Source organism: Macaca fascicularis, chromosome 20 (genome assembly GCF_037993035.2).
Source record: "Macaca fascicularis isolate 582-1 chromosome 20, T2T-MFA8v1.1".
Classification (NCBI taxonomy): Eukaryota; Metazoa; Chordata; class Mammalia; order Primates; family Cercopithecidae; genus Macaca; species Macaca fascicularis.
In genome coordinates, this window is record NC_088394.1 from 69,331,969 (window position 1) to 69,357,160 (window position 25,192).

At 44.0% G+C, this 25,192-nt stretch overlaps 1 protein-coding gene across 1 annotated transcript in view; it reads left to right on the plus strand.

Moving 5' to 3' along the window:
• Positions 1-25,192, plus strand: part of HYDIN (HYDIN axonemal central pair apparatus protein) — a 375,746-nt gene that overhangs the window by 172,988 nt on the left and 177,566 nt on the right. The gene's annotated exons all lie outside the window — the stretch shown is intronic.

Genomic DNA, 25,192 nt, shown 5'->3' on the forward strand with positions numbered 1-25,192 from the left:
CTACATAGCTGGGGAGGCCTCAGGAAATTTACAGTCATGGCAGAAGGTGAAGGGGAAGCAAGGCATATCTTTCATGACGGCAGCAGAGACAGCAAGTGAGAGGGGAACCGCCAAACACTTTTTTTTTTTTTTTGAGACAGAGTTTTGCTCTTGTCACCCAGGCTGGAGTGCAATTGTGCTATCTAGGCTCACTGCAACCTCTGCCTCCCAGGTTCAAGCGATTCTCTTGCCTCAGCCTCCTGAGTAGCTAGGATTACAGGTGCCTGGCTTTTTTTTTTCTTTTTTTTTTTTTGTTTTTGGTATTTTTAGTAGAAATGGGGTTTCACCATGTTGGCCAGGCTGGTCTTCAACTCTTGACCACAGGTAATCCACCCGTCTCAGCCTCCCAAGGTGCTGGAATTATAGGTGTGGGCCACTGCACCCAGCCCTGCCAAACACTTTTAAACCCTCAGATCTCATGAGAACTCACTCACTATCATGAGAACAGCATGGGGGAAACCACCCGCGTGATCCAGTTGCCTCTCATCAGGTCCCTCCCTCAGCATGTGGGGATTACATTTCGAGATGAGATTTGGGTGAGGACAAACAGCCAAACCATATCATGCAGTATCTTTCTATGACTGGCTTATTTCATTGAGCACAATGTCCTCAAGGTTCATCCATGTCATTTTTGAGGTTGAAGAAAATTCTAGCCCCTTGTATGTATATAACAAATTTTCTTTATCCATCCACCTGTTGATGGACATTTAGCTTGTTTCTACATCTTGGCTATTGTGAATATTGCTGCAATGAACATGAGAGTGCTAATGTCACTTTGAGATTCTCATTTCAATTCTTGGATAAATACCCAGAAGTGGGATTGCAGAATCACGTGGTAGTTTTATTTTTCATTTTTTAAGGAACTTCCATGCTGTTTTTCATAGTGGCTGCACCATTTTGCATTCCCAGGAACAGTGTGCCAGGGTTTCAGTTTCTCCGCATCCTCACCAATGCTTGTCTGTCGTTTCTTTAGTAACAGCCATCCTAACAGGTGTGAGGTGATAGCTCACTGGGATTTTTATTTGCATTTCCCCAATATTTAATGATATTGAGCATTTTTTCTATACCTGTTGCCATTTGTAGATCTTCTCTGGAGAAATGTCTATTTAAGTCCTTAGCCCGTTTTAAAATTAGGTTATTAGTGGTTTTTTGCTATTGAGTTGTAGGAGTTCTTATATATTTTGGAGATTAACCCCCTATCAGATATCTGGTTGGCAAATATTTTCTCCCTTTCCATAGGTTGAATTTTCATTCTGTTCTTTCCTTTGCTGTGCAGAAGCTTCTTAGTTTGATGTGGTCACACTTGTTTATATTTGGTTTTGTTGCTGTTGAATTTTCTTGAAAAGCATTTCAAACTCAAAGCACAGACTGAGTAGGACCCTACATTGAGTATGTGCAACACTGAGCTCCATGTTGCCTGTTTTACATATTTCAATGGGTTTCTGTTCTAATTCATTTATGTATATGTATAGACATACACATAATTATAAAATAGTGAGAGGCTGCAATTGCTGCATTTTCTTCTTGGTTGGCAACCAGAACTAATGGGCTTTATATATTTCCTTCTTGGATGCTGTGACACTCAGTTTTTAGCATGTGAATATCGAACGGCCATTCTAAACTGAGGAAACCTCGTGTTGTTTCCTTAGGGGTTTGCAGTGCTTCCTGTCCATAATCCTCATCTTATGTATGACAGTCACCCTTTTCTCTCCTGCACTTGTTACCACGGTAACGATGGCTTGTGCTGAATGTCTTCCGTAGACATCTAACGATGACCTAGCGAAGCATTGAAACCGGCAGCCAGTCCTGGGCCTGAGCATTGCAGTCTGCTCATTAAGTGCCAGGGACTGTTTGGGTTTGGAATGAAATTCTGTAGATGGTGAACATTTAATATAATTATGGGAAAATCAGCCAACCCAACCTAATGCACTTCAAATACCAGATTTTGTGAAGTGATTCTGGTGTAACATAACTAAATGAGTTTATTCCATCTGGGAGCAAGGACATGCTTCATTTATTTTTTTATTTTTGAGAGGCTACTTTCATAATTAAAGGGATGAAATTTTGAAAATGTACTTGGCCACTGCTGAAGATGATACACTTAATTTTTCATTGGTTTAAGCATTTCTTTAACCATTTTTCTCTTTCTTTAGTATCTTCCTTTGTCTTGATATTGAGCCTCTGCTTATAACTTGTTCGTTCTTTCATTTATTCAATCAGAGAGTCAGTCAGAAAACATTTGATAAGTGATTACTGTGAGCCACATATTGAGGAATCGGCAATATAAAAATGAACAAGACGTGACCCTTGTCCTCAGGCCAGTGGGGAAAGCAGACATGTACCAAAGTGGACTTGTGGCCATGCTGAGCTCTGTGGGTGGGAGGCCTGTGCCCAGAGAAGTCAGAAAAGGCTACGCTGAGGAGCCACAGTTAAATGTTCCAGATGGAGAGGCAGGAAGACGTTCTGAGTAACAGGAAAAGCATGTTATCTATTAGTTAGAATTCATGTGTTCACTCTGTTGCAAGTCATTGAAAACCTGACCCTAAGCAAAAATTAAAGGAAAGGAAATTCATTGGTTTTCACAACTCAAAATTCCAGATTCACTTTGGCTTCTGGCCTGGCTTAAAGCAAGGATCATATAATGTCATCATTGGAGCCAGGTTCTCTGCCTCTCAGCTCTGCTCAGTTTCATGTGTTAACCTCATTCCCAGATTAGCTCTTCTCTCCTAATCACCCAATGGCTGCCAGCACTGCTGGGGCCATGTCCTTTTATACTCTGATCCACTGGAAAACAATATGAGGTCTTTCTCCTACAACTTCCAGGAGATTCACTCTGATCAGACCAACTGAGTCACATTTCTGTCCCCACTCCTCATCAGTCACTGTCAGGGGAGGGTGAGGCACTCATCGTGGTTGACCTGGCCACATGCCCCACACCAAAGGCTGTGGATCATGATCTCAGAACCAGATGGACTGGAGGGGGTGGGAATGGGGTAGATCACCAAACAAAAACTGACAGAGGGAGAATCGATGCTGGAGAGCAAATGACATGTTTCTACCATGGTGTTGGCAGAGGGTATGTCAGCGTGGCTGGTGGGCAGACCTCACTGGGTGGGAGAAGTTATGGGAGATGAGTCTGGAGAGGCATATTGGCAGAACTGTGTGAGAGGCCTGGTATTCCGGAAGGAATTAACGCTCTTTCTTGGAGGTAATGATGAGATTTGTAATCAAGAAGGTGATAGAGGTTTTTTCAGAAAGACAACACTTAGCAGCATTCAGCACAGTGACCAACCCCACTTTCCTGAAATGCATTCCTTTCTCAGCTTGCGGAACACCGTATTCTCCTGCTTTTCCTCTTGTCCCCTCAACCTTCTCAGTTCTCTGCCAGCAACAAATCCGCTGGAGTAGAAGGATGGAGGGCTCCATCCTAGGCTTTCTCCTCTTCCTAGAAATTGATGTGCCCCCATAGCTCCAGTCAGCTTCTTTTGCCGAGGCTTCCCAGTGCCTATCTTCACCGAGCCCCCTCTGCTGAGTTTCAAGTCTGTTGCCTTCTTGACATCTCCTCTTGGACATCCCTTGGATGCCTCCCAGGTGATCTATGCCTAATGTGTTCCACATAAGCTCTGTTCCCTCCCTGCTCACCCCCCGACTCTCCTCCAGGGCACCCTGTCCCAGTAAACGACATCACTGATCTCCTGGGAGGCATTAGGATTTCTTCCTCTCTCTAACCCTACCCACCCCATCAAATCCACCACCAACTTCTACCTATTCTGCCTTCTGAAAACCTCATTCCCATTTCCACTGCTGTAACCCTGGCTCAAGCCACCATTGCCTGTTGTTGGGACCATGGTCACAGCCCTACCTGGGCTTTCTGCTTCCATGCATGCACCAGAGCTCCTACTCCTCTCAGTAGCCATGACACTGCCATGGCGTTAAGCCTTTCATAACTACCCGTGCTTCTTGGAATCAAGTACAGAGTACTCTGTTCTACAAGGCTCAGCATGTGCTGGTCCCTGCGTTCCACTCCAGTTTTGCTCTCTCCTTCCGGCACCAACCTTTCTGTTTACCCAACACACCGGCCTCTGTCCTGCCCAGTGCTGTTCCTGTCCAACTGCCCCCTTCTTTGCTGGAAGCTCCTTCCCAGCCCCACCTACCTGTCCCTGCCCCTTCTTCAGACTTCACCTTCATCATCCTTCTGCAGGAAAACCTTCTCCAAGACCCATCCTTAGGCCAGAGCCCCTGTCATGGACATTGGTACCCCCATCTCCTTGGTGACTCACATCACGCCTCTACTTATGGCTCAGTGTCCATCTTCCCAGCATCTCTTAATCCCTGTGAGGCCAGCAAGCGCATCTGCCCTGTCACCTCTGGAGCCCCAGAGCCCAGCACAGTCCCCAGCACAGAGTACATCCTCAAAGGGTGTTTCTTGGTGAATCGGCTGCTCCCACCTTGGTATTTGTAGAGAGAAGGAGATCATTTCATACCTGGCTTGAGATTCATCTCTCTCAGCTTCCTGGCACCCGCCAAATAGAAAGGTTCCAGGCAAAAATGTCACCTAGAATAGACAAAAAAAAAAAAAAAAAAGCCACCTGGTTTCCAGACAGACTGTCTCTGTGTAGGACGCCTGAAAAACATAAACCACTCGGACTAAAGGTCACTTTTATCAGATATACACCAACACTAACCTTTCTTATCCAGTTAGGATTCTTCTAAGCCTTACAGTCAGCAAAAGAAACAGAAGTGTAAGAGAGGGTTTTCTTTTTCTTTTATCAGGCAGGTCTGAGGTTGCCTAGACACTCTCATGTTCCTTCACAACACAATACATCTGTGGTGCGTGTGCATGCATGTGTGTGCATGTGACTTTGTAGGCAATTCTCACTCATCTATTTAAAGCATCCCTCTTGTTTGAGCACACATTTTTCCCCCAAGTTGGCCCTCATGTCACATCTAAGAACAAAGAAAGAAGTAAAATGGACACGCATGCTAAATAAGTCCTCGGTAAGAGGAAAAGGCAGCCCTTGCCTTTGAAGCCTATGAGTTTGTGCCCGTGACAGGAACCTGGGTCAACCATGGTGGATGGCAGTCTCTCCCCCTCCCACATCTGCATGTAATGAGAAAGCTGGCATGAAGTGCCAGGGCTGGGCATTCATGCCCACAGAGCCGTTGCTGCAGGAGCCACCCTTTTATTAGGTCCATCTCTTCGGTCTAACTGATCAGCTTGATAAGAACACAATGCTTCATGGCACCTGTGTGAAAGAGAAGCACAAAGAAACAGTGCACTTGAACCAGCTTTTACCTTTAAGAGGCCAGAGTAGAGAGCCAACCCTCAGGGAGCCGAGCGGCCTCTGGCTTGGCTGGCATCTCTACCCAGTCTCAGAGCGGGGGAGCTGAGACCGCGCTAGAACCTAGAACATGTGGGCCAAGTGGTCTCCACGGACAGCTTTGGCTTTTCGTTTCCGAATCAGATTATAAATAAATCGAATACAAAGGCCTAAGGGGAGCCAAGTCCTGCAGCAAAGGAACATGTTATTCTCACATTGATTTTTCTATGATGAGCGCTAGCCAGCCAATATGGAGATTGGAAGAGGAGGGTGGAAGCCCTGGAAGGAGGCTGGTGGAAGAGCCTCATTTTCTGGATGCTTCCATCTGTGTCTTCATCATTCCTCAATTTCTGTTGCTTCAAAAGTGGATTTTCTTTTTTTTAAACAAAGTCTCACTCTGTCACCCAGGCTGGAGTGCAGTGGCACAATCTTGGTTCACCACAGCCTTAAACTCCTGGGCTCAAGCCAAGGACTACTGTAGCTGGGACTACAGGCGTGCACCATTATACCTGACTAATTTCTGGTTTTTTGCTTGTTTGTTTGTTTGTGTTTTGTAGAGACAGGGTCTTGCTATGTTTCCCAGGCTAGTCTCAAATTCCTAGGCTCACGTGATCCTCCTACCTTAGTCTCCCGAAGTGCTGGGATTACAAGTGTGAGCTACTGTTCCTGGTCCAAAAGTGGAACTTTTCTAAGATGTGGTATGTTAGTGGTAGTTGGGGTCCTGGGCTGCAGAGTCAGACGTGGCTAGTTAGAATCCAAGCGCTGTGCTCCTAGCCGTGTGACCTTGTGCCGCGGTTGACTCACCTGTAAAATGGTAGTCTAAAAGTTGCTGTGAGGATTAAATGAAGTGTATCTATAACATGCATATGTCCCTGAGACATGCCAAGCACTCCCAAATTGGTGGCTGTTTTTAGGTTCTCTAAGGGTGCCTTCCTTTGTACCAAATGCTGCTAAGTGAAACAGCCCCAGAATCCTATAGGGCCTCCTACAGGTCCTCCTATAAGAGCTCTGGGGTCCTTAGACAACCACAGATGGACCCAGATTCCTTTTACTTCCAACAAATGGTAGAAAATCCTTTCCTTATACCAGGCTGCATTCATCAAGGCCAAAGCCAGGCTTTAGCCAAACTTCACCGTGGCCTGTGTGTGGCTCAAGGGGGCCAGGGCCAGGCAGGCCTCCCCTCCCTACCTATCACTCCTCTCTGCAGCCAGATAAGGCCAGACCTTGGCTTAGAGGCAGTTCCTTGCTCTGCCCAAGGGCCCAGTAAGAAAATAAAAATGTTTAGGGAAAATGTGATTATTTTTTTCTTTCAGAATAAGCATTGTTTTATTGAACCCCACAAGGGCAGGCACTAAGTACTCTTAAACCACAGCTGTCCCCAGGTAGTTCAGGGTGCTGGTGTCCGAGTCAGACTTTGGCTTAGCCATCTGCCCCATGTGAGCCTGCTGGGTGGCTGAGCCTTCCTGAACCTCAGCTCTTGTGTGAAATGAAGGAGGATAATAATGGTGCCTTCCACAGAGGAATGTGGTGAGGACGCTAATGGCCACTTTGTTATTGAAGAAATTGAGGAGATGGGTGCCTCTCTGATGTTGATACCAGGCCATATTTGAGCACCCCAGAGGCAGCTTTGAGATATTTTCTCCCACAATCAGTCTGAGGCCATTTCAGGATGTGGGGAAGCCTCACGGGGTCCAAGGGCCGCAGGTGCCTCTCACTGATTTAAGCTTTTGTCCCTTCTATAAACATCCCTCTCTTCCTCACCAGCTCTGTACCTCTCAGAACGCTGTGAGCTCGAGTATTTGCGTTTTTCTTTTTCACCTCCCAGAGAAAAGTTTGGATTGGAGCCAAAAGTAAACATTTAGCCTTGGGGCCAGAGGGAAGACAGCCCTGAGGAGGGGGCAAAAGGGTCACGAAGGGGAAACAGAATCGGGGCCACAGTCCATTTTCTGCCCCCTCAGCCCCCTTTCTTCCCTGACTCTCTCCGTACTGTGTCTGAGCCAGGATGACAGACTTACAGCCCCAAGAGTGAGCCCAGTGGGAATGGGGCCCTCCCCCTAGCAACTTCCTGTGGCTGCTGCAACAGATCACCACAAGCTGGGGGCATTGGAACAACACAGATTTCTTCTCTTCCTGTTCCGGAGGCTGGAAGTCTGAAATCAGTTTCACTGGGCCAGAACCAAGGTATGGACAGGGTCATTCTCTCTCTGCTCCCTCTGGAAGCTGCAGGGAAAATCCCCTGCCTTTGCTGACTTCCAGAGCTTTGTTCCTTTCATTCTTTGCATTCCTAGTCTCTGGCCTTTCCTCCACCTTCAAAGCCTACGGCATAGCATCCCCTTCTCCCCTCTCTGGAGGAGCATGGCCCTCTGCCTCCCTCATATAAGGGCACCTGTGGTTAGATCATTGGACTGACTCATATATTCCAGAATAATCACCCCTCCTCTAGATCCTCAACTTAATCACATCTGCGAAGTCCCTTTTGCCATATAAGGTAACATTCACAGGTTCCAGGGATTCAAACATTGACATCTTGAGGATGTCCCTTATCCAACCTACTCAGAGCCTCCAACATTACCAGCATTGAGTTCTTGTGCTCCCTTTACTCTCTTCCATGCCAAGCAAGCTTTTAAAAATGGATCCTCTATTAATGACCATATCATTAGAAGCCTTTGATTGTAAACAATAGTAATCCTGACTCAAACTTACAAAAAAAAGAAAAAAAAAACAAAAACAGAATTTGTTGGTTCATGCATCTGGAAAGTCTAGGTTCAGGCTCAGGCACAGCTTGATCCAGGACTTGAATAACATCACCTGCACCTAGTGTCTCCTCCATCATCCCTCGGCTCTGCCGTCTGCCATATTTCCTCCATTCTCAGTCAGGTCCTATATACACATGGTTGCAAGATGACTCAGCAGCTCCAGCTCTTCATATGCCAGGTTCCAGTCTAGCGGGAGGAAGTAGAGTCCTGGGAAAGGTTTTGCTGTAACTCACTGGCTCTGGTCGAATCCTATGTCCCTCAACTATGGTCTGGGGAACTCCTGAGCCAGGCTGAATGTCAGAGATAGGCTAGTTCCCAGAGGGAAATGGAAGGTACCCGACCAGAGAAAGGGAAGTGGATGCTGGGCAGCAAAGAACCAAGATTCCACCTTCATGACTGATCAGGCTCATTGCATTTCCCTTGCTAGTCCTAAGCCAAAAAGATGGACATCTAATTATGAAATTAGGCGCCACCTGTGTGGAAGGGTATTTGAGGAACAAGACCACCTTACCAATGCCCTGAAACATGATAAGCTGTTTTACTCCTCAGGCACTGTGGAAAAGCAACTCACAACCAGACTTCATTCCCAGAACAGCCCCGTCACCGTGCAGCCCTAAGTACCAGCTGTGCAGGCACCTTCCCATTATCTGTATGAAAAGCAACCTGCCTATTTTTGAAGCCTTAGAGTAAGACCATCGGTACGGTGTGAACAATTCACATCTTTACCTTGGGAAAATCTCTTTTAACAGCTTTCCAGAGCACAAAGAATATGTCCAAGTAGGAAATATTTCCTGTAGACAGATGTATATGGCCAAATCTTCAACATGGAGCTATTGGGAGCAATGAGAGGAAGCTTCCATAATATTGACCAATAGCAATAACAATGATTGAGTACCCACCATGTCAGGCGTCATTCTAACTCATTACATGTCATGCAGCAACCCCAGAGAGTGAGGATGAATACTTGCTTCTAGGGATCCAGGCACCTGAGTCCACACAGCAGATCCCAGACCCCATTTCTTTTTGTTAATAATTTCAACTTTGATTTTAAATTCAGGGGATACATGTGCAGATTTGTTACATGGCAATATTGCATGATGCTAAAGTTTGGGGTACGGATCCCGTCACCCAGGTACTGAGCATACTACCCAACAGGTAGTTTTTTAACCCACATCCCACTCCCTTATTACCCCCTCTAGTAGTTCATAGTGTCTATTGTTCCCCGTTCGTGTCCATGTGTGCTCAGTGTTTAGCTCCCACTTATAAGTGAGAACATGTAGTATTTGGTTTTCTGTTCCTGCATTAATTCACGTAGGATTATGGCTTCCAGCTACATCCATGTTGCTGCATGATTTATGGCTGCATAGTACTCATGGTGTTTATGTGCCACATTTTCTTTATCCAATCCATTGTTGATGGGCACCTGGACTGATTCCATGTCTTTGCTATTGTGAATAGCACTACAATGAATATATAAATGCATGTGTCTTTTTGGTACAATAATTTATATTCCTTTGGGTTTGTACCTAGTAATGGGATTGCTGGGTCAAATGGTAGCCCTGTTTTAAGTTCTTTGAGAAGTCTCCAAACTGCTTTCACAATGGCTGAACTAATTTACATTCCCACCAACAATGTATAAGCATTCCTTTTTTCCTCCACCTCACCAGCATGTTATTTTTTTTTAGTAATTGCCATTCTGACTGGTATGAGACATTATCTCATTGTGGTTTTGATTTGCATTTCTCTGATGATTAGTGACGAACATTTTTTCATGTTTCTTGGTCACTTCTATATCTTCGTTTGAGAAGTCCAAGACCCCATTTCTGCACTGACTGACTATAAAGCCCCTGTTTTAACCACTGTCTTCTACTGACATATCAAAGCCCATTTTTTCTGTATATCTTATTACTATATATCTATTTTTAAATGAAACTTCTCTGAATACTCTACCTGAACACTGTGCTATGTGCAATGGGGACTACAAAGATAAATAAGACTTATTGCTGTGCATGGAATTGATGAGCCCCCAAAGACAAACATGGAAACTGCTCATGGGGAACAAGGTGGGTGGATAAGCAGTGATTGTGCCAGACATTTCCAAAGATGGGTTCACTTCATGTTCTCAGTAACCTTATTTACATGGCAGTTATTTAGGAAACACTATTATACATGGCAGTTATTTAGGAAACACTATTATACGTGGCAGTTATTTAGGAAACACTATTATACATGGCAGTTATTTAGGAAACACTATTATACGTGGCAGTTATTTAGGAAACACTATTTTACAAATAAGGGAAGGGAAGAACCCAGAATAAGCACTAGATAAAAATGGGAAGGAAGGAAGGAAGGAAGGAAGGAAGGAAGGAAGGAAGGAAGGAAGGAAGGAAGGAAGGAAGGAAGGAAGGGAGGGAGGGAGGGAGGGAGGGAGGGAGGGAGGGAGGGAGGGAGGGAGGGAGGGAGGGAAAGGGAGATAGAGAAGAGAGGGAGAGAGGGAGGGAGGGAAGGAAGAGAAAGGGAGAGAGGGAGAGAAAGGGGTGAAGTGGGGATAAGTAGGAAGCACAGTCTTTTCCCATCAAGAGTTTATAAGCTGAATGAGAAAACAAGAGGCTCACAAAAATCCACAGCTACTGTTTGTTCCACAGTTCAGCACTTTGCCCTCTATTTTTCAGCCTTGCAAATATTACCCAGTGAAGAAATCTGGTGGGAACACTGATGGGGGTCTGCTGGGTAGGCTGGGTGATCAGTCCCAGCATGGTGAAGAGACACCTGCTGCCCCTAGAGGGCTGAGTGCAGGGTGGAGGGAAGGAGCCTCTGGGTGGTGGCTTCCAGCCTTATCCTGAGTCCCTGAATGTGAGAGCTGCCAGAGGTGGGGGCTCTCATCCTGAAACTGTGCCCTACAGGGGGTTTTTAGTGATAATCACACCCTAACTGCCTGTGATAGCCAGTGGTTCCTGATTCAGGTGGGAACTGAGGATTTCCTTGGCCTAGATGGCTCCATACCAGAGTCATCAGGAACCTCAGGGATCCTCTTAGTTTTTGCCTTAACTGGGTGAGGCCCCACCAGGGAGCATGTTGGCAGCAAAGCCTGCTTCCTGTTACTCTTTCCCATTGACCTCTTTTTTGAGGCCACAACACCATCACAGGAGGGCAATATTCCCTACTTGTTGCCATAGACTGGGTAGACTGTTCCTGTGGGGCTGTCATCTTACCATGAGGTTCTGCCCACAGGTTCATCACCAGCTTCTAATTGATCATCCTTTAGGAGAGAAAGTAGGTAGCTCTAGGAGAAGCCATCCTGCATCTGTTCAGAAGGACTTGAAACCTCTTACTCTGTCCTTCTATTAACAGGTTTGGAAATTCAAGTTCAGCCCTGTGTCATAGGAGTGGAATTGTTTTTTCTTCTAGACATCATTCCTACAGCTTGGTTCACTGCCACTGAAGGAAGGGCAATATCGAATATCTAAGATCTGTAGGTTTACTTTGCTCCTTGAGAAAGAATATCACTTATTGAGATAAACTGGAAATATGTGTATAATTATAATTGAATATAATAGATGTATTACATATGATATATAAATTAATCAGGTTGGCTATAAAGCAAATTCTTAAATAGACACACACACGTATATATATATGTATTATTTAACACAGTGGTGTTCTGGCTTTTTACAGCAGAACACTTTTTATGTCAATCAATTCAGAACAGAGATGCTAAGTGAAAGAAAGGGTAAAGGAGTTCTCCTTTCTCCTTCTTCCCAGCCTCATCAGTTCCTGGGCTTCCTCCAAAGAACCCTGACATCTGTAGCTAGGGCTGAGTTAGCTGATGCCTAATTACTATTTAAGAATTACGTTAAGTCGCAAAGCAATGCTGAATTTTCTACACTTAAGTATAATGTATTACACTATATTACTGAGCTCAGGCTACCATAACAAAACACCATAGAGTGCGTGACTTAAACAAGAGATACTTATTTCTCAGTTCTGGAGGCTGGTAGTCTGAGATCACAGTGCCAGCATAGTCAGTTTTGGTGAAGGCTATCCTCCTGACTTGTAGACAGCCACCTTCTCACGATGTGATCACATAGCAAAGGGAGAGAGAGAACACTCTGGTGTCCCTTCTTATAGGGACACCAATTCCATGAGGCTGGAATCTAAACCAAATTACCTCTCAAGTCCTTGATGAGCACATGTGGCTAGTGGCTATGTATTGGACATAACAGATAGAGAATATTTCTATCATTGCTTAAAGTCCTAGCGAACAACACTTATAGATAATTTGAATGCATTAATAGGCTTAATATAATTGACATATGTAGAACACTAAAAAAAATCTTCTGGCCCCATGGAACAGTTATGAAAAATTACTGTATACTAGGGCTTAAAGCAAATCTCAACAAAAAATCTGTTCTGTCAGAAATCAATAGCAAATAGATGACAAGAAACAAACAAGTAAACAAAAACACAGGCTTAGACATTTTAAAACATACTTCTGAATAACCTTAGATAAAATGGATAAATTCTTAGAACAATACAACTTGCCAAAACTAACTTTTTAAAGCAAGAAATCCAAATGGTCTTATAACCATTTAAGAAATAGTTTCAAATATCCCCATTTTTAAAAACCCGCTAAGCCCTGATAGATACAGAAAAGTTCATCCAATGATTTAAGAAATAAATTATTTCAAACTTAAACTCTTTTCAGATAAAAATATAAAAGACAGTATTACCCAACTTCTTTTATAAAACTAACTTAATTTTTATACCAAAATCCATTAAACCCGGTCAGGGACATAAAGATTTCAGGCCATTCACACTCGTTAATTCAAAAATATAAATGTAAAACATTCACCAAAATATTAGCAAACTGAATCCAGCAAAGCATAAAAAGGTAAGATATAATGAGGTTGAGTTTATTCCAGGAATGCAAGGTTGGTTTAACATTACAAATCCAATAATTCAATTTCCTATACTACCCCATTAAAGAAGAAAAAAACATATGATCATCTCAATAAATCAAGGAAAAAAATCAGTAGAGCCAAACAACTATTCATGTGAAAATTGCTTAACCTGATCAAGGATAACTTTTTTAAATAGGAAGATGTGTTAAAGTCATCTCGTTTAAAATCAAAAATAAGACGAGTTCCATTTCTTTTTTTTTTCTTTTTTCTTTTTTTTTTTTTTTTTTTTTTTTGAGACAGAGTTTCGCTCTTGTTGCCCAGGCTGGAGTGCAATGGCGTGATCTCGGCTCACCACAACCTCTGCCTCCCAGGTTCAAGTGATTCTCCTGCCTCAGTCTCCCAAATAGCTGAGATTACAGGCATGCGCCACCATGCTTGGCTAATTTTGTATTTTTAGTACAGACAGGATTTCTCCATGTTGGCCGGGCTGGTCCCGAACTCCTGACCTCAGGTGATCTGCCTGCCTCAGCCTCCCAAAGTGCTGGGATTACAGGCGTGAGCCACTGCACCTAGCCAAGAGTTCCATTTCTATTCAACAATTTACTAAAGATCCTAGCCAGTGTAGAAAGATAGAAAGTAAATAAAGGAGACTACATTTGGAAAGGAAGAAACGAAAGTCATATAATAATTACATGGAAAACACAAAATAACAAACAGACAAATTACTAGAATTAATAAAAGAATTGAGTGAGGAGGATGGATTGATACAAAGTTATAAAATTCAATTGCATTACTTTTTTTTTTTTTTTTTTTTTTTGAGACAGAGTCTCGCCCTGTCCCCTGGGCTGGAGTGCAATGGCGCAATCTTGGCTCACTGCAGCCTCTGCCTCCTGGGTTCTAGCAATTCTCCTGCCTCAACCTCTCGAGTAGCTAGGATTACAGGTGCCTGTCTCCACGCCCAGCTAATTTTGTATTTTTAATAGAGACAGGGTTTTACCATGTTGGTCAGGCTGGTCTCGAACTCCTGACCTCAGGTGATCCACCCGCCTCAGCCTCCCAAAGTTCTGGGATTACTTACAGGCATGAGCCAACACACCCAGCCTCAATTGCACTTCTGTATAGCAGCAACAAATAGAAAATAGAATGCAGTAGAAAAAAAAAAAAAAAAAGTACTTAGAAATAAATCTAATATAAAAATACAATATTTATGGATAAATGATAATTTTATTTAAAGTCATTAAAGAAGACCTAAGTAAATGGTGAGACATACTTGTTTCATTGATTTAAAAGACTCAGTTCAGTAAAGATATCATTTTTCCCCAGAATGATCTATAGTTTAAATGTACTTCCAATCAAAATCCTGACATGTTGATCCTAAACTTTATATAGAAGAGGGATGAGACTACCCAAGCTCCTAGATATCAAGGCTTATTGTAAAAATACAATAGTTTAAAATGTATTTGTGCACAGATAGGCAAATAGAATAAAGGAATAGAATAAAGGCCCCAGAAACAGGTCCTTAAATGTATGGAAACGTGACAAAACTGAAATATTTGAATAAAGGAGAAGGGATGGCCTATTCAGTAAATGATCCAGAAACAATATGTCATCTATATAGAAAAAAGCATAAACGGATCCCTAAACTCACACTATAGAAAATCATGCCTGTAATCCCAGCCCTTTGGGAGGCCAAGGCAGGTCACACAAGGTCAGGAGTTTGAGACCAGCCTGGCCAACATGGTGAAACTCCATCTCTATTAAAAATACAAAAATTAGCCGGGCATGGTGGCATGTGCCTGTACTCCCAGCTACTCGGGAGGCTGAGGCAGAAGAATTGCTTGAACCCAAGAGGCGGAGGTTGCAGTGAGCCGAGATTATGTCACTGCACTCCAGCCTGGGCAATAGAGTGAGACTCTGTCTCAAAATAAAAAAAGAAATTAATTTCAAATGGGTTAAAGATATAAACATGAAAAGGGTAAGTCAATTTTTTTAATTTGAAGAAAATGTAGGTTAATGTTTTGATTATCTCTGACTCTGAGTAAGGAAGATTTTTTTTAAAACAGACAGGGTCTCACTTTGCTGCCCAGGCTGGAATGTGGTGGCATGATCATGGCCCACTGCAACCTCAAACTCCTAGGCTCAAGTGATTCTCCTGCCTCAGCCCCCAAGTAGCTGGGACTACAAAAGCATACCACCACACATGGCTGATGCTCTTTTTAAATTTTTTGTATAGATGGGGGTATCACTATGTTGCCCAGGCTGGTCTCAAACTCCCAGCCTCAGGCAATCCTCCTATCTTGGGCTCCCAAATTACTGGGATTACAGGTGTGAGCCACCTCACCTAGCCTCAGAATTTCTTAAACAAGAGACAAAAAGCACAAAATCATAATGAAACTATCCATAATCTCTATGTTGAAGTTGAGAACTTTCTTCATCAAGAGATACCATTAAACGAGTACAAAGACAAGGCACCAACAGAGAGCAGTTTTGGTATACAGACTGCCTTCAGATGATCAGTCTACATACTGCATAAAGAATGCCCTTGAAGGAAAAGACAGAATTCAACTAAAATCCAGGAGAGAAGAATGAGCAGTTATTTCACAGAAGAAGAGATATGAATGGCCAATAAAGAATAAAAAGATGTTCCACCTCATCAGTAATCTTGTAAATGGAAATTAAAACATTTACAACTAGACACCATTACATAGCCACCAGATTGGACAAAATTAAATATGATCATACCAAGTGTTTCCACCAGCTTTTCCTCCACAGTGTCTCCTGGATCTGCCCTGCCTTTCATCGTCTTTCCCAGGAATTCTCCCTCCAGGCTACCTAACTCACTCTGCTGGTGGCTTTCTTCCCTCTGGTCTCCCTTGGCTGTAGACCAACCTGAGATTACTTTTCTTAAGGATGTTGGTTTCACCACCCCATTTCCTTCCCTCTGACTCAAGAGGAAGATGAGCCCTTCACTTTTTAGAAATACATGAATGTTTTCAAATCTACAGTTGTCTTTCAGGTATCCACTGAAGGTTGGAGCCCTCGAGAATACCAAAATCCACAGATGCTCAAGTCCCTTATATAAAATGGTGTTCTATTTGCCTATAGCCTTCCAACACCCTCCTGTATACTCTAAATCCTCTCTAGATTACCCATAATAGCTCGTGTAAATCTATGTAAATAGTTGCAGTATTGTATTGGTTTTTTATGTGTTGGGTTTTTTTATTATTATTATTGTTATGTTGTTGGGTTTTGTCGTTTTTTCTTTTCTAAGAAGTTTTTGATTCCTGGTTGGTTAAATCATTGGATGTGGGACCCACAGATGCAGAGAGTGACTGTATGGAAAAAAAAAGCATCTATTGCCTTTCCAGGCCAAGCTTTCTGTCTGTTCTCCTCTCTAGCCATAATCTCCTCACACTCTCAGTGTCTTCAAGCTTCCTATTCCTTTGCCTACAGTACAAGTGCTTCACATCTTAGAAAACCCGTCTCTTAATCCTCTTGCATTAATCACCAACTCTCTACCAGGGAATGGAAGAAAACAGAGTACCCTGGTTGCCTCCATTCATTCCCCAACCCAATTTAAACTGACTTTTGGCCTCCTCACTTGACTGAAACTGCCCCTGCAGAAAGTCAGCAATGATTTTATTATTATGCAACTACATTGTATGTGCAAAAGTGTTTATAACATAGATACATAGTTTGAGAAGCATAAATCAATGTCCGTGCCTCATGATCCCCATTACAAGTAGGATACTGTTAGTAAATTTGAAATCCCCTGAGAGCAGTAGACCACTTTACACTCCATCTCTGGTGTCCCCAGAACCTTCCCAGGGCCTTCATCATCCAGGCCTCCTATAGCCTGTTCATCTAGAATCTCGTCTTCTGCTGCGGTGGGTCAGCTAATTTATCTGACCGCTGGAGGGCGGTCAGATTACCCACTGAGGCTCATGAGAGGGCTGTCTGCCATCTCTGAAATGTGAGCTTCCAGAGACAAGTTTCCTGCCTTTATAGTCAACCTGCAGGTGACCCAGGGCCAAGCACAGGGAAACTTAAGGAGCAGGGTAGGCCTTTAGCTCTCTTTATATTTAACTTAAAAGCTATCTCCATGTTAGGGCCCATACAGTCTACTTCTATTTGCAATTCAGCTTAGTCTCATTTCCTGAGTTACCATATCCATTACCCCATAGATAACTGAATTGGACTGTTTTTCATTTCAATTGTGAGTGTTATGAAACTTTTTGTCCTGCTTTTGTGTTATTGTAGAACTCTAGTCACCTTATTATAGCTTCATTCTTTATAAGACATTTTCCCAATGTTTCCAATATCAGTGGAAGGCATCAGCCCTCCAGAGATTCAATGTGAGCTAAGCCGGCTTCTAATGAAATCGGCGGAAGCTATCAGTGCGTATCTGAACCTAAGTCAGGGTTGTGTCCGCCTGGTTCATGGAGTGATGTTCGTGAAAAAAAGGCTCATTTGGTTGGTCTACATGTTCATATTAATTAAAATCCTCCCAAAGCTAGCTACATCTACTGAAAGCCAGACATTAAAAGAAATTGACTTTAAAACTCATCCTGTTTTGAAAGTATTCCTAAAGAGCTTTGAAGCTGATTATAAGGGAGATTTCACAGCCTACCTGTTTGGCAGCCTTTCTAAGATCATGTAGCAGTGGGGACACCTTCTGGAGCTTTATAGAAGTGGCGTTTTTACACAGAAATCTCTCTAGACTAGAGCGCTTCGAGGTAGATTCTGGGCACATTCCTCCACTACTCACCTGACAGCAAAACTGTTTCTGCCAAGTTACTTCAAGGGCAAGGTCAATGGTGTCTTGCTCTTTCTCATTCAGATTACAATCAGGAGGGGTTCCTCTGCTTCCAAAGGTTCTAGACGACACATTGTATATTCCTTGTGTTGTGGGTTCCAGTTACTTTGGGAATGAAAAGACCTGCTTTGGGAGTCACTGCCCTGGGTATGGCTGACATGACGGGACCCGGGAGAAGCCCTCACCTGTGGATTGGCTGGACTCTCCAGCAAAGTCACTAAGAGCATGAGCTTTGGTGTGGGTCTGACGCAGCCACTGACCTGTCCTCTGAGCCTTGGTTTTGTCTCTGAAGACAGGATAATCATAGTGGTTTACTCCTCAAGCTGTTGTGAAGATTAAGTTAGGCAGTGCGTATCAAGTGTTCATAGTTCCTGGTAGGGAATAGTGATGAATACGGTCAGCTGCAGTTACTTAATTGGGGCTCTTACTTGATACAGTTGCTTTACCACTATTTTCTTCATGACCTTCTCACTACCATCTTCTAGGTCAGTGGTTCTCAGCCATGAATGCACATTGGAATCACCTTGGGAAGTTTCAAATAGATTGAAGCCAAGTAAATCACAATCTCTATGGTTGGGACTCAGGCTTCAGTCTTTCTTAAGGGTCCATGAAGGATCCCAATGGCCAGCCAACACTGAGAACCACCGTTCTAAAGGCTCCAATTACAATTCCTTTTGAGAACCCTTTAAAAAGATGGTTTTCATCTCCTAAGCTCTGAGTAACTTGAGTTTCAGCCTCTCAGCAATCTCTCGTCAATTTCCACCTTAGCACACGTGGCCAGTTGGAAGTATTCTGTGGTATAATAACATCAGAGGGCCGGCGGGCAGGGGGCTGCTTTCCATAATAGAGACATGTCTTTAGTTGGCTTCCCCTTCTCACGTGGCAGAGCTAGACCGTGCTGGTAGGGAAGGCACTGGGCCAGCCCATCTGTTTCCATCTGTCATTTGCTTCCAAATGTAGGAGGATCAGCAAGTGTAGGACCACAAACCCAGACAATAAATATGGAAACATGGCAGGGACTTTGTGTTTGCACCAAGAGGGGCTTAGAAATATGCTCACTTTTAATATAATTTAAAGTAGTATTATAATCTGCTCCCTTTAGAAACAGCAGTCAGGGGCTTGCCTAATCTGGAGCAGATTTGCGATGTGTAGAGACAGAGGAAGGAAGGGAGGGAGGCAGGGAGGAAGGAAGGAAGGAAGGAGGGAGGGAGGGAGGGAGGAAAGGATGGGAGGAAGGAAGGAAGGAAGGAAGGAAGGAAGGAAGGAAGGAAGGAAGGAAGGAAGGAAGGAAAGAAGGAAGGAAGGAAGGGGATCAAGGGGTTTACAAAATGAGAGAAGCAAAGTCAGATAGCTGAGAGCAAGAATAGGAATTTGGGAAGCCACCTGATAAGATCTGATAAGTAAAGATGCATGGTTTGCACCAGATTATAAATTAGGAACAATGGAAATATGAGATTGGAACTGTAGGAGAAAATAATCTCAGCAATGAAATTAATTCACAGAGGCCACTAGCTCACATTCAGACCTTCAGAGTGCTGGATACTCTCAAAACTGGACCTCTGACCATGCAAGGCACCAGTGGCTACTGTGGATCACTTTCTCATTTTGATACCAGTGATATATAAGGATGATGACCAGCTTGCATGGCTAAGAATATTGACACTTTCTTTCCATACTTGAAATGTTTTCATTCTACTTGTTCGTTCTGTAATTGTTTATTGAGGGTAATTGTGCAGGGCACTGTGCTAGGGAGAATAAAACCAATCTGTATATGTTAGCTTTTGTCACACAACAAGATACTCGAAACATAATTGTCTAAACAGAAAATGTGTATTAGTTCTCATGAATCTGTGAATTGGCTAGGTGGTTTTCAAGTTGCCGTTTGCATCATATTTTCGAATGCCTCGTTGGCCAAGGAAGTCAAGCCAAGCCCAGATGCAAGGCCTGAAGAAAATAGACTCCATCTGTTGATGGGAGGAGAAGCAAAGTTGTATTACAAACAGTTGTGCTTACAGGAATTGGAGGGATTACTTTTTTACAAATAGTAGACCATCTGATATAACATTTGAACAAAACAAGATCTGTATAACCCTTTTTACTACAGGGAGTTAACTGCAGTACTCCTGACTAGAACTTCATTCAACAAATGTCAGGCTTGACTCTAAGCTTGGTGTGCTGCCCAGTGCTGGAGACCGTGGGGAGAGAGGCAGATGTGGCTCCTGCCCCTGCTGATGAGTCGATTACAATGTGGGGTGTAGAAGCATGGAGATGACCCCTGAACCTGGACTTGGGGGTCACGGAAGATGTTCCAGTGAAAGTAACATCTAAGCTAATGCTGAAAGGTTAGGTAGATGTTAACTGCTCAATGCCAGGAGGAAGAGGTGCATGAGAGCAGTCAAAGTGACTGCTGGGGTCAGTGCCAGCCTGCAGTGGCAGTTGGGGCATCAGCCCCTCCCCCTACCCATGGCTACTATCTCCCTTCCTGTCATGCCTGCCCCCAGTGCCGACCATCACTGACCCCACCTCATTGCTTCTGTATTCTTCATCATCATTGTCATCACCATCACCTGCTTCCATTGGGCACCTACACATACGCTGCGCCCACAACAGACTTCTTCCCTGTCCCTGGAGAATCCACGTTCTCTCCATCCTATTTCCTTTGCAGCAGGGGTTCTCAACCCCCATATGACAGTACCAATTTGTGGCCTGTTAAGAACTGGGCCACACAGCAGAAGGTGAGCAGCAGGTGAGCAAGCGAAGCTTCATCTGTATTTACAGCCACTCCTCACCACTCACATTACCACCTGAACTCCGCCTCCTGTCAGATAGGCAGCGGCATTAGATTCTCACAGGAGCACAAACCCTATTGTGAACTGCACATGTAAGGATCCCAGTTGCATGCTCCTTATGAGGATCTAATTCCTGATGATCTGTCACTGTCTCCCATCACCCCCTGATGGGACTGTCTAGTTGTAGGAAAATAAGCTCAGGGCTCCCACTGATTCTACATGATGGTGAGTTGTATAATTGTTTCATCATATATTATGACGTAATAATAATAGAAGTAAAGTGCACAATAAATGTAATGTGCTTGAATCCCCCCACCACCCCTACCCAGTCCATGGAAAAAAAATTGTCTTCCATGAAACCAGTCTCTGGTGCCAAAAAGTTAGGGACTGCTACTTTGCAGGCACCTTTCCCTCAGCCTAAACGTTCCTTCCACTCTTCACTTGAAAAGAACCATTTTTTCTTTTGTGCATAGTTAGACGATATCCTCCTCCGTGAAGACTTCTGTATGCATCCAAGACAAGTTAGCATCTCCCTTGTTTGAATTCCAAAAATGATGATAATGCTCACCAACCCCACACAAGAGCAGCTCACATTTATTGGACATTTGCTATGACCCAGCTTCCACGGGGCTCCTTACATGAACTGGGGCTCACCGCAATCAGATGCAGAGGGTTCTCTTACTAACACAGCCCCCAGGCCCATCGTGCACAAGTGGGGAAGCTGGAATTCAAACCCAAGCCCTCTGACCCCACAGCCTTGCTCGGAACCCTTGTGCACTGCCTGGCTCCCTGCTGGAGCACTTGTACCCTAAAGCACAGCCATTCCTGTGGCTCTGACTCTGATCCACTGGCCTCTTAGCTCCGTGAAGCAAGGGTTGGGTTTCTCATCTTTGGAATCCTACAACACTATAGTGGATTCCCTAGAAGGAGAGCCTGAGAATGTGGTTCTTGAGGTGATTTATTGAGGGAGGGCTCTCAGGAGAAACTATAAGAAATTCAGGGAAGCAAGATAGGGCTGGAGGAAAACTCGGGGAAGATGTGATTTCAGAAGTCTAACCTCCGCCTGATTCCGTGGGGAGCTGTGGAGTGTAAATTACATCACAGTTTGTCCCACTCAGAGACAAGGAGGCTGGGCTCTCATAGTCGCCACCCCTAGCAGTCACTCCTTCCTATAAGTCATACCCTAATGAGAGGGAAGGCAGCTCAGGGTGGGTGAGGCATCTCCCATCGGGCCAGGGCAATGCTCCAGAGGAAGGTACAGCCACACACACAGCACCTGGGTGCATCACCCTAATAAAGTGCACCGGCAGCACCTGCTGCAGTCATCAGTTTTTAAAAAGTATTAAACAGCATATGCAGGCCCTTCTTGTCAGCCAGTGGCTAATTTCATCCTCTGTAGTGGACACTCCCAGAAGCCAAGTCTAATGAATGAATGAATTAGAAGTTATTGAGTCTCCTACAGGGCTGCCCACCCCCACCACCTTTTCCCACAAGACTGCACTGCACAGACTTCAATGGGTGTCCAGCATCCACCATCCCATCTGCAAAGATCATGGAAGCTGCAACACAGAACATTAACTGAAATACAAGCTTGTTCATTAGGGTTTTATTTTAGCACTACACTGCTTCCAGTGAAGAAAGAACAGGAAAAAATATGGTGGGTTTTGTTTTTTTTTTTTTTTTTAACGTTGCAGCGCAAAAGATTGTGGTGATCCTTCCCCCAGAGTTGAAAATAAACCATGAGGAGGGAAGCCACTGCCCCCAAAGCCAGTGCTGCTGATCAGTGGGTGTCTGATATGATGTGATTCTCCGGCAGCTACAGGGGCGTTTCTCTCCTGGCTTCTCCCGTGATTCTGATACGAGGTCCTGGCTTCTCCCGTGATTCTGATACGAGGAGCTCTGGAATTGGAGCAGTATCGATTGTTCCTGATTGCTATGCACTCTCTTTTAAAAATAACTGAATCTACTCCTGTTTGGGTCAGCATACCAGGAAAGTAATCGTCTGTTCCTGAGGGTAAAAGGAAATCTGATCCAAAAACCTCTACCAACATTCTATTTCAATATTTTGGAGCAGGTTTTCCAGTTTTAATAACTTAAAGCCCTCATTACGGTAAATGTTTCACTGTCTCCTGTGGCTCAGGTGGTGAGCAGGGAGGGCTGCTCTGCCTTCCTCTGTTGATTTCCACAGAGACCTCTCACTTCCCAGTTGTCCAGGTAGCATTGTCCAGTGAGGTGTTGTTTTTCCTCAGGTATGAAGACCTTCTACAGCTTCGTATTTTTCCTTTACAGAAATTCCCATGTGCTTTCTCTTTATGCAGCACAACATCTCACAGGGGTGCAAAGGCTGGATGGGAGAGTGCTATTATGTGGGGCAGCGAGCCGGCAAAGCCTCCCCAGGCGTCTCTGCTGACCTGGGGTGATTTAATAAGTGTTCAGAATTGTCCTTGGCTGATTTTCACTGTCCCTAGCTGTTAAGGCTGCAGTGATAGCCCCATATTAATTATCAGCTCCATTCTCAGCTGTCATGTTGCCATTCCTACCCATGGCATCTCCTAAATCTAGCTGCCCATTAGAATTGCCTGGGAAGACTGCTAAAAATCTGACTCCTGAGACCTGCTGAATTGTAATCTGTTGGAGGACGAGGTTCAGGAATCTTTATTTTAACGACCTTCCCAGGAGATTTTTTTAGCACCCAGCCCAACATATGTTCTCTGCCCCTAATGGAGTGGTTTCAGCCAGAGGTAAAGTCAGCTAGAGACATTTGGCCTGAAACAAGTCAAATGGAAGCTCAGGCCAAAAATGAAAAGAGTTTTTCCATACTCTGTGACTTCTCCATGCTTTCCCATCCCCACTCTTTATCCCAGGTTGGCAGAGAGGGTGCAGGACAGTCAGATGCTGACTATTCTGCATAGTGAGTGCTCCACGCTATTCAACTGTTCTCATTCAACAGTCCACACATCCATCCACACATCCATCCATCCATCCATCCATCCATCCAAGCATTCAATCAATCAAACATCTGTTGAGTTTGGGCTCTATGTATGAGACCCTGTGCAATAGGATCTGTAAAGAGGGGACACCGTGGATCCTTCTTCCATACAGTAATAAGCCCAGCCAAGATCATGCCGGCCCAGTGTTTTCCCTTCTTAAAAAGAGCAACCAGAGCTCAGCTCAGAGCCTTCACCAGGCAAGAAAATAATTACATTGATTTTTTCCATTGTGTTGATTTTTCTAAATATGAGAGGTAATACTGTGTTTTCATTTATAGTAATGACATAGCCTATTAATGAACCCCACAATGTGATATCACCCTATGCTCATTTGAATGGCTAAAATGTAAAAGACTAAATACCAAGTGTGGATGAGAATGCAGATCAACTGGAACTCTCATACAATGCAGGTGGTAGTGTAAAGTGGTACAGCGACTTTGGAAAACTGGTTGGCAGTTTCCTGTAATGTTAAACATACATATACCATACAACCCAGCAATTCGCTTCCAAGGAGTTTACCCAAGAAGAATGAAAACATATGTCTACAAAAAGACTTTTACACGGATGTTCATAGCAACTTGATTCATAGCATCTACAAGCTAGAAATAGTCGAGGTGTCCATCAACAAGAAGGTGGGAAAACATCCACACTATGGAATACTGCTGCAAAAAAAAAAGAACAGCTCACTGCTACATGCAACAACATGGACGGATCTCAAAAACATCACACCAAACAGAGGAGGTCAGACACACATTCGTACATATTCCCAATTCCATTTCTATGAAAGCGTAGGCAAATTAATCTCTAGTGATATTAAGCAGATGAGTATTTGCACAAGGCAACTTTTTAGGATGATGGAAACATTCTGTGTGTTAATGTGGTGATAGTTCCACAGATGTGTATATAACTCATCAAAGTGTGTGCTTACAAATCACAAGGATGGTAGTGGGATGCCTGAAATTTAGGAAATGATCCTCTAGGAGGTGGTTAGAGTGGACAGGGTCCTAAAAGAAGTGCAGCTGAAATGCTGTGAAGCTTCCAAGGGAGGGAGATGGGCCAGTGGTGGAAGCTTCACATAGTGGATGACATTTGTGCTGAGCCTCTGAGTACAGATGGGGCCAGAATGAATATATAAGTGAAATGGATTGAAATTAACATCAAGGGCTTGAGATAGGTTGGGGAGGGGCAGAGATGGCTCCAGAAAAAGCCACGTACCAAGGAGAAACAGGAAGAATTGGGGTGACCCCACCACCTTGGCCTTTGTCACATCCAAAGAGCTTTTTAATCACTGGAACCTGGACATATGGGCTTCAGCACCAGCTGGTACAATTGCTTCTTTTCCCCTGGGTTCCTCTGCTCAGAGAACTCGAGTGGCAGCACAGCTTAGTGGTGGGACCAGGACTAGGGTATGGCCAGCAAGGCACTAAGGTCACATTTAGGAGGCAAGGTCATGTAAGAAACCCGAGCCTGCACTTCCAGGCCCCTAACAGAGAGTGCTTCCCAGGCCTCAGCTGAGTCTTAGCCCTGCTTTCTGGTGATCTGGGAGCAGGATCCCCAGTGGTTCATTCATTCACGACCAT